This window comes from Balaenoptera borealis, assembly GCF_965194805.1.
Source record: "Balaenoptera borealis genome assembly, chromosome: 1".
Lineage (NCBI taxonomy): Eukaryota > Metazoa > Chordata > Mammalia > Artiodactyla > Balaenopteridae > Balaenoptera > Balaenoptera borealis.
The window spans coordinates 86,335,556-86,351,621 of NC_138860.1; the positions used below are offsets into that span (position 1 = coordinate 86,335,556).

General features: G+C 36.8%; 1 long non-coding RNA gene across 1 annotated transcript; it reads left to right on the plus strand.

The window, feature by feature from the left end:
- Positions 1–340: 340 nt before the first annotated feature.
- On the plus strand, positions 341–9,500 carry LOC309614284. The gene is made up of 2 exons (XR_014236090.1): positions 341–474; positions 936–9,500. It is a non-coding gene; the product is annotated as an uncharacterized lncRNA (long non-coding RNA).
- Positions 9,501–16,066: the final 6,566 nt, after the last annotated feature.

Genomic DNA, 16,066 nt, shown 5'->3' on the forward strand with positions numbered 1-16,066 from the left:
CAGCTACGCGGTTCGGACATACAGCCTCCCGGCTGCATGGAAGAATTCGGCTGAGACACCCTAGGCCGCCACGCCCGGACTTGATTCTCGACCCACCTCCAGCCCGGAGGTGTTTGAGGCCCGGACGCTCAGATCTCTCCCAGCCCTTGGCCCGGGGTCCGGGCCGCGGCCTGACGCCCCTCCTGCTGGCTTGGGGAGAGGGTGGCGCCTCGCGGTGTGGAGGAACTTGGCATAATGCTGGCTCGGAGGCAAGAACAGCAGAGCTTGGCCGTGGTCGCTATTTGCCATTAACGTTTTCTTGGGTGGCAGTGAAGGATGGAGGGAAGGGAGGTGGCTTTATGTTCCCGGCAGATGCTAGGGACTCGGAGGGACGGCATTTGGTAAATCTCATGCGGTATTTGCTAAATAGTGGCCGAGATTCGTCTTCCCCGGCATATTTGTGTCATTAACAAGGCGAGGACACTGCACTGCAAGGTGAGGCCCGAATTGCTTTTCCGAAGACTGAGGGGCATCGGAAATTGAACAAATACTTATTGAACGAATAAACAGAGGGAACGCCCTTTAGGAATGTTCTGGGAGAGGCCTCGGATCTCCCAGGAGGGCCTGGAGGTGGGGTCTGCCGCCGAACTCGCAGGCCGTGGGTCCAGCGGAGCCCGGAACCACCCAGTTTTCGGCTCCCTGGGCGTTTGGATTCCGTGGGCTTCAACTCTCCCGGGGTGCTGGGGACTTGAGATGCTTAAACAGCGGCAGGAGAAGAGTTAACAGGGTCAAAAATGGGTAGGGGGCATGTATTCGGTGGGGCTAAAGCAAAGTAGCGCGGGGATTTTAAGGAAAAACTCAAAATTTTAATTTAAGAAACGACAGAAACTTAGCAACAAAATGAATCTTAAAGCCATCAACTTCCACATGTCTGCATTTGTGTTTCTAACCCGCAGGTCTTCTCTCCATCATGCCATTTCTCGAAAAGGATGGTAAATGTCAGTTTTCTGCACCTTTGCGTTGGGGAATTGTAAAATCAGGAAGACAACAAGAAACAGCTGCAAGAAATCAGTGATTTTAATTGCTTGTAAATATTTCTACCCAAAAAATGACCAGTGTTTGCTGTGTTCACAGTTTAATCAATAGGTTCAGCATTACCAAATCAATTTTCTTTCATTACATTGTATGAAGTTTACAGTTAAAACTAGACCCAGAGCACGTCAACAGGAATCGGGCTGTTAAGATTAATTTATAAAACTTTGTATACAATTTTCAAATCCTTTAAGGGAGATCAGAAACCACTTGAAATACCATAGGTTTTTGTCACCTCTGAAATTGTGAAAATGTGTTTATTTTCTTTCCTTTTCAATTTTTCTACCACATAAATAAAACTTTGGGCATTTTTTTCTATTTTTGAGATATATTTTGCAAGAAAAGTTATATTAAAATGAAAATGAATCTTTAAATGGATACAAATGAGAAAAATCTAATGTTATCTGAAAATTCTATTCTTATTCATTTAAAATGTTTAAAAAATTTTTTAGTACATTAAATATTTTCTTTAAAGTATATTACAATTTAAAATATAGAAAACAGCAAACCAATGCTAATGAAAAATTAAGTAACTGCAAATCCTGTAAGTTACCAATATTTGAAAATTAATTTCCACTCGTGTCATTTGGTTTTTGTTTTTTCTTACCTATAATTTGGATTTCAGTATAGTATAAGGTTGTTTTCCATTTTATGCATTTTTTAGAAAGAACAAGGAGAGAGAGGCTTGTCTATGAACTTTGTGCTTTTTTTAGACAATTGTCAATCTGTAAGTAATACATGGAAACTGCATCCTTTTAAGTATTTATATTTGGACAATTATAACATTTTAGAGGAGTAGGAAAAATGCCTATTTTGACAAGACTTACTGACTCATTCCGTTGCCCATGAAATTCCACTGATGTCAGTGGCAGTGTTATTTTACACGTGGGTAAGATACAATGTTGAATAGAGTGTAAACATTTTGTACAAAATATTTATTATATATTTAATGGATTCTCTGATGGTCCTGAAGTTTGGCAGCCCTTTTCCTTTCTGAAGAAAACCAAAAAAGCCATTTTAAATGTCTCCAGATTAAGAACTTGTTTTGTATTCCCATACCTCTAAAAATAGGACTGAAACCAATGATCAAGTCCAAACTGTTGCTCTGTGACTCATCCAGGATAAACCCAGTGACTTGTTTTGTTGTAGGCAAGACAGCAAATCCAGAAGCCAATATGAAGCACCTTACTTATTTTTTTAAAAATCAAGGGTGTAAATAAACTGTAATAATAAGAAATATTTTTAATAATAGAAACTTCAAATTTAAAAAATAAATACTTCAAATATAAATGATTACATTAATTATAAACTTTCTAATGCAGTTACTTGAAAATTTTTTTACTAGGTTCAAGGAATCAGTGCTTTAAGGGTGGAAAACAGGAAGTTAAAAATTATGGTGTTTATATCTGTACATTTTGTTTAGACTTGTGAAGATGTGTGTAAATGAAGTAATCAAGAATGATTACCTTAATAATGACATGTGCTTCAGCTTCTTACAAAGTGTGTACTATTTAGAGGTTTAACTGTCCATTTTATATTTAATCAAAATCATGTTTCTCCTCCATAAGAACTCAAAGTCTGATATAAAACAAAGGATATGTAAATAAGTTCAGTATAATTATACTAACAATATGGCCAACTCTTAATTATCTTAGATTATTAATTATTTACCATTCTCCTTGTTGCTGTGTGTTAACATAGCCCTGCATAGGAGGGACGTGAAGATGAAAGTCAATGAAACTCAAATTAACTAGATTTTCTGCTTGTTAGCAATTGGAAAAATATTTAGAAAAAGAATGACAGTATTGCTTGTGTCAGACAACCCATCCTTATGCAGTGTTTTTAACCTTTCTAGCCATTTACTCATCTGAGAAGTGGTGGTAATATAATCTACCTTATGAAATTGTGAGAATTTAATGAAATAATGTGCAAGAAAAAAGTGTGCCTGGTACATAGTAAAGGCTCAATAAATATCAGCTTTAATTATTTGAAATCAAAAGGTACACATACCTTTTATTTTTTTACATATGGCATATTTCAGTTTCCTTTGTCAATAATATTTAAAAATAGAATGGATTTCAGAATTTGTAAACTATAGCTTCCAAATATAATTTCCATAATAACTGTATCTTGCATTGCTATACGATAATAGAAATATTAATGGGAATATTTGGCCTGCTCCATCATAATTTCTTTAAGGCATACAGTTTTCACGAAGACAAAACTTAGGAAAAATGCTTCAAGTGATTTCAGAGACTTAGTGCCTACCCAGCCTCAAATCAAACAGAATTTGTTAAGTTTTGGTCACAGTTGGTAGTTTAGTACCAAACTTTATGGTAACAAAAACACTGAAGAGCTTTAAATCATTAAGTAAAAATTATTTGCATGGAGAGTTCTGTCTGTACATTCAGTAATTACAGTGATTCCACCTTTCTGGTGGTGATGTTAACTTTGATCACTTTATTTAGGTTGTGTCTGCTGGGTTTCTCCACCGTAAATTTACTATTTTTCTCCTTATAATTAATAAATATCATATGGAGAGATGCCGTGGTGAGTTGCAAATATCCTATTCTCATCATACACCTGTTAATTTTAACTGGAATCCGTTGATGGTTCTTCCTTGCAACAGTTGGTGTTTACTGAATGATAATTATTTTCCTCATTCCTTCTATAGTTATTATTTGGAATTCTTCTGTAAAAAAGTGATCCTTTTCCCCCATTTATTTATACAATCATTTATGTCAGACTCATGGATATTTAAGAAAATTGTCACTTTTAAGTAATAGAAAGGTATAGATAGAGGTTGAGAGTGCAGACTCTGGAATCAGGCAGCCTGGATTTGATTCTGCTGTGTACTAGTTGCAGGACATTGGTAAGTTACATAAGCGATTAGTGACTCAGTTTCCCCATTTGTAAATGGAGAAAATAGCACCTATATCAGGTTAATGTGAGAATTGAGATAATACATGTAGTCTTTAGCCTAGCTTTAACTATTTTTTCTTAGTGAATATTTTGTACTGTGCTTAGTTTTGCTATTTATGTTTCCCCACCTACAAACTGAATAAAAAATTTTTTGTTATGTGCTTGCCCCCCCGAGAAATTATTAAAATTCACAAAATAAATTTTAAAGTGCTTTGTAATGTTAAGGAGATGCATAAGTTCTTATTTCTAAAAAGAAAAAAAAAAGATTGAACTAGAAGTTGCTAAGATCCCTTTTATGATCATGATTCTGTTCTTGGGCTGCTTTTATGCTAGAAATGTAGCTGATCATGAAACACAATGAAATTATTTTCAACATTTTAGATATTTCAAGAGAATAGGCAAGGCATATGAAGTAAGTACCAGAAAATGCATGTTCTTATGAATCCTAAATTTTGGTAGTGGTAAAGGAGTCTTAACTATATTTTTTATACTGAAATAATTCCTTTAGAAATGGCTAATTATTGATTTAATCAAGCACTTGATCAGGATCACTTATTTTTCTTCACTAGAAAGAATAATGTTGAAAAAAATGAGATACAAAATATTTTGTTTACGCATCTTTCCATTTGAAGCAAGTGAAATTTAATGTAGGATGCTGTTATTTAAGATTTCTCTTAATATTAATAAATAAAAACAACCACCTTTTACTGAGCTTTTACTATATGCTGAGTCCTTTGCAAATATCTCAGTTAATGTGTGCAACTTTCCTTTGAGGTGAGTATTATCTCCATATTACAGATAAACTGAGGTTCAGAGAAGTTGAATAACTTTCCTGAGGTAACACAGAAAGCAGCACTGAGAGAAGCATATCTTTTTCAGTGGACATCTTACCCTATATTTCTTTGTTCACATCCTTATTAAGAAAGTAGATTGCCATTTCTTTGAGAATAGAGAATTTTTTCCCGATCCTTTTCACCGAGTGCAGTGTCCTGTACACAGAGATGCCCAATAAATATTTAACATTGGTGATACTCATTACTGGGCAAACGGCTACAATGGCATGTTAAATAAAGTATAGAGTTTTACATGGACAGAACAAACAAAGAGGTCAATATACTTATGTAGGTGATCCATGCCAACAATTTTATTGAATGATGTGGAATAAATTCTGGGGAAAATAGCATGGGTTTTCTTTCCAATTCCCAGGTAAATTATAGGGATGTAAGACCTGACCGTTCTGGTACTCTTGTAACAATGACATTGTCTTTTCTGACAATGTGTTAGCAGTGATTAAAGAGAAGATTAATTTCATAGACTTGTTAAGAATTTACTTGAAAAGCATCAGCTTTAAAAAAGTAATTTAGCATTGAACTTTTTCTGCACCCAGACAGAGGGCGCCCTTGGACCACTAAGAAGGTATCAATAATTTACAGGATCTTTTCTTCTTCCACTTACAATGGGGTTACATCCCAATAAACCCCATTGTAAGTTGAAAATATCATAAGTTGAAAATGCATTGACTATACCTAACCTACCAAACTTTATAACTTAGCCTAGCCTACTTTAAATGTACTCAGAACACTTACACTAGCCTATAGTGGGGCAAAATTATCGATCACAAAGCCTATTTTATAATAAAGTGTTGAATATCACACACACACACACAAAAAACTTACAAGATCTTTGTAACATTGGGTGCTGGTTCACCAAGTAATGGTTACACGAATGAGGGAAAAATGCATTGTTTTGGCCAAAATAGATCACAAAATGCTTTAATGTTGAGTATAATCTGTTTTGGTTTTAAATCTTATTGAACTGTTACATGAATTCACTGCTTTATAATTTTTTCATTTCTTGAAGAACTAGATAAAGGTAATAGCTACCAGGTTCAAATCAACAGGCATTCTGTTTGGGAGATTATTTTAATAAACATAAAGTCTAAAATTTGAAGGGTGGGAATCTGATTATAACTTCTATTCATGTCTGACTGCAGTTGACAGTAGATCTGTCAACATGAATATGTATGTTTTAGGCCATGTGCTGAGTACTTTCCATGCAACTAAATACAGCATGTGATCCTATTTTTTTTTTTTTTTTTTTTTTGCCACATGGCTTGCAGGATCTTAGTTCCCCAACCGGAGATTGAACCTGGGCCCTCGGCAGTGAAAGTGCAGAGTCCTACCCCTGGATTGCCAGGGAATTCCCTGTTAACCTCTTTTTAAAAATGAGAAGATTGAAGCTTAGAGAGATTAAGAAGATTTCTGCTAAAAAGTGACGGAACTGGGATATGAACCTGGGAGATGTGAACACCAGAATTCATGTTTATACCAGAAAACTATACTGCAAATGACAGTTTCCTCTGTTCATGGCAGGAAATATGCAATTAATTGTGAAACTGGTTTTTTTCCCAGTTATTGTTGAAAGACTACAGCAACATCCAGGCTCACCACAACTTAATTTAGGCATAATATTGGGAAATTAGACTTTTAATTTCCTGGTGATGTAGTAATTTAAACTCAGATGCTATAGAACTCCTGGTCAAGGAACACTCAAATTTAGAGAGTACCATGATAGAATGAAAAGAGTAATGAATATGGAGCCAAGTAATCTGATTTATAGCTTGTTTCACTACTAATATTTAGATGAGTTTCAGAGATGATTTAAGCTCACTAGACCTCTGTGTTTCAAATGAAGGAAACGGACTAGAAAACCTCAGTTCATAAATCTTTGAGTTTTATATTTTGCATATGGAAATCATTGTTTTGTATCTTCATATTATACATCTTATTCAATTTCTGGGAGCAGTATGTTAATAGAAATCTAACAGTGTCATGCGTCTGCTTTAGCACTGGTGTGGAGCCCCCAGAATAGTTCTACATAGGCATCTAGTTCTCAACACTGGTTACTAGAGGATTTGTGGAGGGTATTTATTCTATCAACAAGCATTGAACACCTACTATGTACTAGCCATGGAAATACAGTCATTTGTCTTTGACGTTTCTTAGGACATGCTGTCATTTTCTTTCTTTGCATAGGTTCCTGGGGATAGCTTGTTCTTGCTTTCTTAAATTTTGGTTAAAGCATTTCCTTAAGTGTGGGAAGAAGAAGGATGTATCTCCCTTCTTAAACTCCTGGAGGGAGGTGTGAATTTTATCAACTTTTTGAAGAAAGACTGTAAATGTAAGGGCAGAGTATCTCTATTAATATTCTTCTGCTTTCTCCTGCAGAATATTTAGGAACTATTTCTTTCTGGAAGTAAAGTAATGGCATCCAGACTTAAGATAGGAAAGTGGTAAAGGGAATGGTGGTCTAATTTTTATGTGACTATTTAATGCTGCTATTTTTAATTGAGTTAAAACATCTAAATTGAATGACACTTAACTTCCCCAAAGTCATTTTTCTGTGTGGTTCTTAGAGAAAATTGTCTGGGTCACCTATATAAGCATCTAGTTCTCAACTCTGGTTACTAGAGGATTTGTAGAGTGTATTCATTCTTTCAAAAAGCATTTATTTAATACCTACTATGTGCTAGCTGTGGAAATAAGCATTGCAGGAATTCCCTGGTGGTCCAGTGGTTAGGACTTGGCACTTTCACTGCCCTGGGCTGGGGTTCAATCCCTGGTCGGGGAACTAAGATCCTGCAAGCCATGCAGCTCGGCCAAAAAAAAAAAAAAAAAGAAACAAGCATTAAACAAAACAGACAAAAATTCCTAACCTCATGGAGTTTACAATCTAGTGAGGATAGTCAGACAAAGAAAATAGGAAAAATTTATGGTAATTAGATGGTAATAAATTCTATAGAGAAAAACAAAACAGGTTTAAAGAAGGGAGATGGAGGAGTATTTATAGATTATAGATAAATTATAGATAAATCTATAAATTATAAAATATAAATTATAGATAAATCTATAATTTATTTTAATACTAAGTGTCTCTTTTTTATAAAGTTCACAGTGATAGATAGGGTGGTCAGGGAATCATTCACTGAGAAGTGGGCATTGAGCAAAAACCTCAAGGAGGTGAGAGGAGTAAGCCATGTGTTATCTAAATGAAGAAACTTCCAGGTATCAATCAACCATACTCCAATAAAAAAAATTTTTTTAAAGATATTTTCACTGGGTACAGAATTCTAAAAAAAAGAAAAGAAAGAAAGAAAAGAAACTTCCTGGTAAAAGGAAGAACAATTGCAAAACCCCTGAGGTGAGAGTCACCTGTTCATAAAAGAGCAAAGTGGCCAGTGTAGCTGGAATTGAGGCCGGGAGGGGGAAAGATAGATAATGGGAAACAGTTTGTGTAGGACCCTATTGTGAGAGCGTTGACTTTTATTTTGAATGAGATGAGAAGTCACTGGGGAGCTTTAAGGAGTGGATCAATCCAGCTGCTGGGTTGCAAGTAAACTGCAAAGAGCAAAGGCAACAAGCAGGGAGACTAGTTAGCAGCATTTACAATGATCCAGGTGAGAGGTAGGAGGTCTTAACCAGGGAGACGGAGATGGTGAGGAAGTGGATGGATTCTGGAGAGTGTGACAGAATTAGCTGGTGGTTTGGATGAAGGATATGTGAGACAGAGAGGAGTCCCCGCAAGATACCAGGTTTTATTTAGCCTGAACAACTAGCAGGATGAAGCTGCCATGAACTGAGATGGAGAAGACTGCAGGAAAAGAGGTTTTGCGAGGGAAGATTGCCCCTCCCCCTTCAATTTCACTGTGACTACATCATTCACATGCCACACACCAGGAACTCTACAACAACAGATTTTTAGCTTCTTCCTTTTCCAATCCACCCTGTATGCCATAGGAATTAAGATTAGTTTGTTTAGATTGGGGAAAAGCAAATGCTGGATCAATAACTAATGCATTTATTTTGTTTCTATAATAAGGATTTGCCTTTGTATTTGTTTTTGAAGTTTTTAATTGTTCAATGAACGCTGAATAGAACTACAAGCAATATAATTATTGCCTCCGCTTTATTAGATGGTTTATAATCATGTTAATTATGTTTTAACTAAAAAAGGATTGCATCTCTTCTTTATAATTGATGTTTATACCTTCTGTAAGATAAATATAAAGCCTGTTGTTCACATTTTAATATTCTTGAGGACCGGCTGTAAGATTGCAGGGAGTTTAAAAGTTGGCAGTGGAGTGGATTTGTATTATTAGTATGATCTTAATGTTGTAACATACTGATCATGTAAAATATGATCAGTTTTTGTTATATGATATGTTTTTGTTATTTCACATGCAGAACTGTAACAACACAAACTAGAGAAGATGACATAACGTACAAGAAAGCAAGTAAATTACTATCTAATTAAAACATTTAATTCTAATATTAGCAGAGTTCTCTAGAAAATGTTATCTTTCTCAATGCTTTTTTGTCTCCTTTTTCCAAAAACTTCCCTCAACTCTGGAAGGTGACTGTTGAGGAATATTTCTGATTTTAAGAGCTTAGTTTAAGAGCTTAGCTTAGTTTAAAAACAAATAAAATGTTATCTTTTTTCAACTAGAACTTGAAATCTGAATCTAACACTTCTTGATACTATTACGATCCCCTTGGCACCGCTGGACAATATTCTGTTTAGGGACCTTGGCTACAACTACTACATAAACATAGTGATATATAATTTATCCATTTTAATACTAAGTGTCTTTTTTTTCTATTAAAGGTATACAATTGAAGAACCATTTTCACAGATTAATACATCTTGTCTCTGCTTTAAATTTTAAACTCATTTTTTCACCTTATAAAGATGGAAGGAGTAGATGAGTTATTGTGTAGATAGATTGTAATATTGGCTTGTTATATATAGTTTTCTTTGCCACATTTCCTTGACTTTCAGGTAAGCAATGAATGAGTTTATTTGTTCATTGCATACCTGATTTTGATGAGAGTTTTGTATTTTTAGCTCTTAGGTTGGGATTAGCCATCACATATATATATGCAGAAATATGATCTAAACTAAACCTTTAACAACTCTTAAATTTGAAAAAAATATAATAGTGTGAGATTTTATTTACTCAGACCAGTTTTTGTATACATTGTATTAAACCACCAAATGTATTTGAATACTTGATTATGGAGAAATAGGCTTCCAGTATCGTCTGGAAGTGTTATAATGATTATAACTCTTACTGAGATCATGAACCTAAAATTAGAGAATCTTAAGAATCTTAGGAGTTGGAAGGGAATGTAGAAATCATCTGGCCTGGTGTAAAGTCTCTCTTCAACATCTCTGGCACAAAATCATCTGTGATCTGCTTGAATATGTCCAAATAGAAGTGAACTCACTAATTCACAAGAAGGCTATTCCATTTTTGAAGAGTTCAAATTGTTAGATATCTGTCTACCTCTAATTTTTGCCCTTTGGACTTACCCTCTAAAAATGATATGGCATAAATTTAAAGTATCTTTCATATGAGTGCCATCTCTTTTGTTCTTCCTATCAAGTTTTTTTCTAGCTTTAAACATCCTAGGTTTCTTCAAAATTCTTTATGTGACATGGCTCCTAAGACCTTCCTACCTGGTTGACTTGCTCTGAACTTACTGAAGTTTATCAGGGTTTCATGTAAAGCAATAGTTGTTAAATTTCAGTGTGCTAGAATAGACTCACATGGGGTGCTTGTTAAAAAATGTAGATTCCAGGACTTCCCTGGTGGCGCAGTGGTTAAGAATCCGCCTGCTAATGCAGTGGAGACGGGTTCGAGCCCTGGTCCAGGAAGATCCCACATGCCGCGGAGCAACTAAGCCTGTGCGCCACAACTACTGAGCCTGTGCTCTAGAGCCCGCGAGCCACAACTACTGAGCCCGTGCACCTAGAGCCGGTGCTCGCAACAAGAGAGGCCACCGCAATGAGAAGCCCACGCACCCCAACGAAGAGTAGCCCCCGCTCGCCGCAACTAGAGAAAGCCCGCGTGCAGCAACGAAGACCCAATGCAGCCGAAATAAGTGAATTTATTTTTTTTAAAAATGTAGATTCCTGGATCCTATTCCCCAGAGATTCTGACTTACTAGATCTGAGATGGGGCTGTAGAAGCTCTGCTTTTAATTAGTACTGCCTGGTAATTCTGAAGCGTGAAGTCTCTGGGCCTCCTTTTGAGAAATATTGCTTCAAAATGAAGTACTAAGAGATCTCTGAATTCCTTACCAAAAGACCTCAGCTGGTGAGAAAGATGAATGTGTAAAATGACCCTTAGAAGGCAGAACAGGGTGAAATGAACGTTGGGGACCACAGGCTGGACAAAGCTTGCTGATCTTTAGCTAAATTGATGGCGCCAGTCTTGGGGGCAGTCTTCCCTGAAGTGGGTGCTGGTTCTCTGGGCAGATATATGGGAGGGGAGGGGTGGGAGGAAAAAAATGTATACTGCCAACAAGCAGCTAGAAAATAACTACCTGCTTGTAAGGTAAGAAGAACTCTTGTAAATAACTTTTGGGTTGAAAAAAAGCAAAATTGAAATTGAAGACAATACTGAGAACATTACATAGCAAAACCTATAGCATACAGAAAGTAGTATTAAAAAGAAAATATATAGCTTTAGAAACGCACTTAGAGGGCTTCCCTGGTGGCGCAGTGGTTAAGAATCCGCCTGCCAAGGCAGGGGACACAGGTTCGATTCCTGGTCCGGGAAGATCCCACATGCTGCGGAGCAACTAAGCCCAGGTGCCACAACTACTCAGCCTGCGCTCTAGAGCCCGTGAGCCACAACTACTGAGTCCGCGTGCCACAACTACTGCGTGCCTAGAGCTGGTATTCTGCAACAAGAGAAGCCACCACAATGAGAAGCCCGTGCACCCTAACGAAGAGTAGGCCCTGCTCGCCGCAACTAGAGAAAAGCCTGTGTGCAGCAGCGAAGACCCAACGCAGCCCAAAATAAATAAATTAGAAAAAACCCCAAAAAAACTCTATACTGGGCTTTCCTGGTGGCGCAGTGGTTGAGAGTCTGCCTGCCGATGCAGGGGACCCGGGTTCAAGCCCTGGTCTGGGAGGATCCCACATGCCACGGAGCAATTGGGCCCGTGAGCCACAACTACTGAGCCTGCGTGTCTGGAGCCTGTGCTTTGCAACAAGGGAGGCCGCTACAGTGAGAGGCCCGCGCACCGCAATGAAGAGTGGCCCCCGCTCGCCGCAACTGGAGAAAGCTCTCGCACAGAAACTAAGACCCAACACAGCCAAAAATAAATAAAAAAATAAAAAAACCCAAAAAACTCTATACTGTCCAGATTATACCCAGAGTATTGACTTTTTATAATTAGCAAGTATTCATGTAATTTTTTAACTAAAAAAAAAGGGAAATATATGATAAGGCCTGAAATTTGTGAAATAAGATGTGAAGTTTGTTAAAGTAGATACTTATTATCCAACTTTCAAGATTTTGTTGCTGTCATCTTGTCTCTCATTCTATTTGTTCCGGAACGCATATGTTTTTATTGCCATTTTAGTGGGGTTTACACAAGGTAAACACTTGAATCCACTGTCTATAATCTTTTTCTTCAGATTAAAAAATGAGCAATAAGATAAAAAAGCTTCTATTTTAAAAGGGAGGTGGTAGTATTTTGTGCTACTTGTTGAACATTTTGAGATCTATTCTACCAAGGGCAGCTAGCATACGTTCTTAGAGATTGATCTTCAGTATCACTTTCATTAGATAAAATTCTGAGTTGACTGGACCATATCTGACCTAATTTTTGCTAGCTCTTATTTTCTCATATATGCTTGAAAATATGCATAACTAAAGAAAATACCTGATGTAAAAATTAGCTATTGTATTTTGTGTCTATAGTATGAATATTAGCACTGGAAAAGCAGTTTACCATTACTTTTTAAAGGCCTGGACCACAGAGTATTTATATTGCTTTAGTATAAATCTACCTGAATAATTCAATTCTAGGAATGAATTAAAGACATACATGAGCTCAAACGATTCAGTTTTATGGCTGTTGTTGTTAAATTGTTGTGGGGCAAATATTTGTTAAGTAAGATGAGTTAATTATTTCTATCAATATGAAAATCACCCTAAAGCATATCTTAATTTCACAACATTTTTCTGGATTCATTCCCTTGTGGATTATTCCATTGAAATGATTTTTCTTATATTCACCATAGCTTTATTTATGATCATAAAAATTTCAGCAATGGATAAATGATTGATTACATAATGATGGCTGTCCTCCTTGGACTACTGAGCAGTCATAAAAGTTGTGATGAAGAACACACTTACATGGTAAATTCTCACAAGAGAACAATGTGTGAGCAAGTAGCAGGCAAAGATATTTCATGCGGGAGGCAGTGTGATGTCATGAAAAGACACTGACTTTGAACCAAAAGCAACCAAGGTCTCAGTCTCAGCTTAACCCCCTCACAAGTTGTGTGGCTTGGCTCCCTGGACCTGTGTCCCCATCTATCCAATGAGATATTGTTAGCTACTCTGCAAGTTTATTGTGAAGATGAGAATTAAACCCCTACCTAGCACTGCCCTTGGCACACAGTGGTAACATTATTTGAGCACCTACTAATATTGCAACCATAAAAAAGACTTAAACCTAAGGGAGCTAGCAGAAACATACAAATATGGTAACCCCAGTGCTAGGGATATGGTTGGCATGTTGCTTTTCTAGAAACTGGAACCCAGGCAGTTGACAGTTCCGTGTAAGAGGACATTAGATGTTCTAAATGTCACTGTATTTTGTAAGTGAGGGCACCCATGCCACCCACACCTGCACCCTGTGTTCCTCTCTCTGAGGCTTTGGCCTCGGGGACTCAGGCTGCCTTTTTCTTCCCCAGTGCAACACCACTGGGCTCAATCTCTTCCAAGCCTAGCTCTGGATTGGAAGACTGTATTTATCATTCCTCCCAGGCCTTTTTCATTTAAAAATTTTTATTACAAACCACTTTGGGGAGTCACAAAGAGCAAACACTGGGAAATTACAAAGCACATGAAGGTCTTGTAATAGTGGCATTGGGCTATGGTGCCTGCTTCTCTTTGGGATGGTAACTCAAGGGTGGAGCTCACTATGGTAAGCTGAAAAATGCCCTCCTCCTGAAAGATTTTCTCATTAGCATTAGGATACTTGGAACTTGTGAATATGTCATGTTAGATGGCAAAGGAGCATTAAGGTTGCAGATGGAATTAAGGTTGCTAATCAGTAGACCTTAGTTAGCAAGAGTATCACTGACAATAGTAGTTGGTGACTACTATAGTAGTATAGTATATTGGTGACTATAGGAGTTGCAAGGTTAAACTACTTTCAAAAAATTTTTAGACATGATGTACCTTTTTCCCCCTTCTGTTGATATTACACTGATGGTGCAAAAGCAATTGTGGATAAAACTGTTAGTCCTTTAACACAAATTAAGCAATGGCACCAAACTATACTATTTGTAGTCATTATATTCTTCACTGCCAGGCAATTGCAGAAATAAAGAAGGGAGAGGGGAAGAGAGGAGAGAAGGAGCAAGGAAGGGAGGGTGGGAAAGAAAGGAAGGAAGGAAGGAAGAAGAAGGAAGGAAGGAAAGAAAGAAAAAAGAAAGAGGAAAGAAGGAAGAGAGAAAGCAAGAGAAAGAAAGAAATGCCAGTTTCACTTAAGACTGCTGATGAAGCAGGAAATTTTATTTTATTAAACTTCGACCACTGAGTACATGTGTTTTTGATATGCTGGGTGATGAAATAGGTGAACATAAGCACTCCTGCTGTATATCAAGGTATGAAGGTTGTTTTGTGGAAAAGCATTTGTGCAATTGTTTGAATTGTGAGTTGAACTAGCCACTTTTTTGGTCATGGAACACCATTTTACTTGAAAGAATGTCTGACAGTCTATGGATATTGAGACATGGGTATACGGCAGGTATTTTCTCAAAAATGAGCAAACTGAGCCCATCACTTCAAGGAAAACAACTGACCAAATTTGTTGCCAATGATAAAATCTGGGCTTTCAAATAAATACAGGAATTTTGGGAAAGTTGTATCTGCCATTGTAAACTTGACAGCTTCCCACACTTAAAGATTTTCTAATGAGATTATATTCGTAAATGTAATATATTGATATTATACAATGAAGTGTGTTAACATTTGGAAGATCTGCATAATTCAGTGGCTCAGTATTTTTCAAATGACCAGTACAAAATAAGTGCAAGATAGAGTAATGGGTTTTAATGTAACAGAGTGTGAAAAATTCATTGATATGCTTTCAGATTCCATATTGCAACTAGCCTTTTAGAAACTACTACTTGTTGAGTTTTGGTGTAGTATCAAAGAAAAATATCCACAATTATTTGAAGAAACCCTTGAAATATTCCTCCTTTTTATAACTATACATCTGTGTGAGGCTGGATTTTCTTCAACTATTTTAACCTTTTAAAATAACATATCCCAACAAATTGAATGGAAAAGAGATATGAGAGAGAATCCAGATGTCTTCTATTAAACCATATATTAAAGAGATTTGCAAAAATGTAAAACAATGCCATCCTCTTCTTTATTTTGAAAAATTTAGTTATTTTTCTTAAAACGTTGTCTATGTTAACATATATTGGGTTTATTTTAAAATGAATTAATAAGTAGTTTTGACCAGATGAACTGTTGAGGTATCACTATGGCAGCACTGTGTTCAGGAAACTCTTATTTGACTTAAAAATGGCCCCAAACTGCAAGAGTAGCGATGCTGGCAATTCAGATATGCCAAAGAGAAGGTGTAAAGTGCTTCCTTTGAGTGAAAAGTGAAGGTTCTCGACTTAAGAAGAAGAGAAAAAAAATCGTATGCTGAGGTTGCTAAGATCTATGATCACGTGGAACAGAAACGACACACTTACAGAGAGTTGGCCTCATCCTCGAAGTTTCTGATGTTTTTTCCAGCATTTGCTAAATAGGTAAATATTTATAGAGCTCAAAACTTATTACAAGTTATTTTAAAGGTTTGGCTGATACAGATTTTCCACTTGTACCGGCAGTGTGACCACCAGTTAACAAAGCATCTCAGCTCATGAATCTCTCCTGCCACTCATCCGGACAAGTTGGAGAAGAAGAGGCTGCCTACAGATGGTGTTTCAACCGTGTGGTTGACAGGGTCTTGGTGCTCTGGCC